A 1050-nucleotide genomic window follows, 5' to 3' on the forward strand; every position below is an offset into this window, starting at 1 on the left:
CATGTGGTGCTGGGGGATTGAACCGCCGTCCCTGTGCTTTGCTAAGCTTGTTCTAAGTAGGTGCTTTAGACCACTGAGCCATCTCACCAGCCCCAATGAGTCTACTTAATACAATCCAACTTTTCAGAAGACACATCAAAATTCAGCTTTAGATCAAGTAATAGTCAGCTTATCACAGCCACAGCATTTTGCTGGAAATTCAACCCCTACCTCCATATTTCCTAGCAACAGATAGAAAAGGACTGTGGAACACATGACACCATCATTACAAATAATTCGAAAGTCATTCTCTTCTCTAGAAAATTATCAGCAACAAGCAGTGATGAACCATGTTTTGAGACAGATGGGAAACTTTACTCCCATGTAGATCAATCAGGATCTTTACCACCAGTTCAGTTATATAATCATACTTTTAACCATTCTTCAAGCTTCCAATGATGTTAGGACACATCATCATGACAGCATGAAGTCAGAATACTCATCCCTAGCAGACAGATATTATAGTCGAGAATAGTGTTATACTGATCATAGTTCTGACCACCATTACAGAAGAAGCAGAGAGGATCCCTTCTGACAATAGGAATCACAATGGCTGGAGTCATAATTATAACAAAAGAGATGGTGATAGAGATAGAAAATGGCACTCATCCTGATATAAGTATTAAAAGGACATTGTTTTACCGGGTCATTTTAGGCTTTTTTCACTAAGTTGGGCTGGAAATATTTTGAAACTCTACACAGAGCAACTTTAAGCTATCACATTTAAAAAAACATACTACAGCTAAAGTTTAATATAGATGTGAGAAGAATTAGGGGAATGGAAAAAAAAAAGATGTATCATGCACAGGTACAAATTCTCTATGGCGAATGCTATCATTATGTATATCTAAAATGTACCAGTATTTTTTTTTTTAATGGCCAGAAAGAGGCTGGAGAGATGGCTCAGTAGAATAAGTGCTTCCCTGACAAGCACAAGAGTCTGAGTTCAATCCCTGGTTCTGCCAAAAATATAAAATATATAAATGGCCAGAAAATGAGAACTGTGGTTCC

The 1050-nt window shown here is 37.6% G+C and overlaps 1 pseudogene; it reads left to right on the forward strand.

The window, feature by feature from the left end:
* The first annotated feature begins 127 nt into the window (after window positions 1-127).
* On the forward strand, window positions 128-653 carry LOC101568847 (annotated as a pseudogene).
* The last annotated feature ends 397 nt before the right edge of the window (window positions 654-1050 follow it).

This window comes from Octodon degus, unplaced genomic scaffold (genome assembly GCF_000260255.1).
Source record: "Octodon degus isolate 3935 unplaced genomic scaffold, OctDeg1.0 scaffold03002, whole genome shotgun sequence".
NCBI lineage: Eukaryota > Metazoa > Chordata > Mammalia > Rodentia > Octodontidae > Octodon > Octodon degus.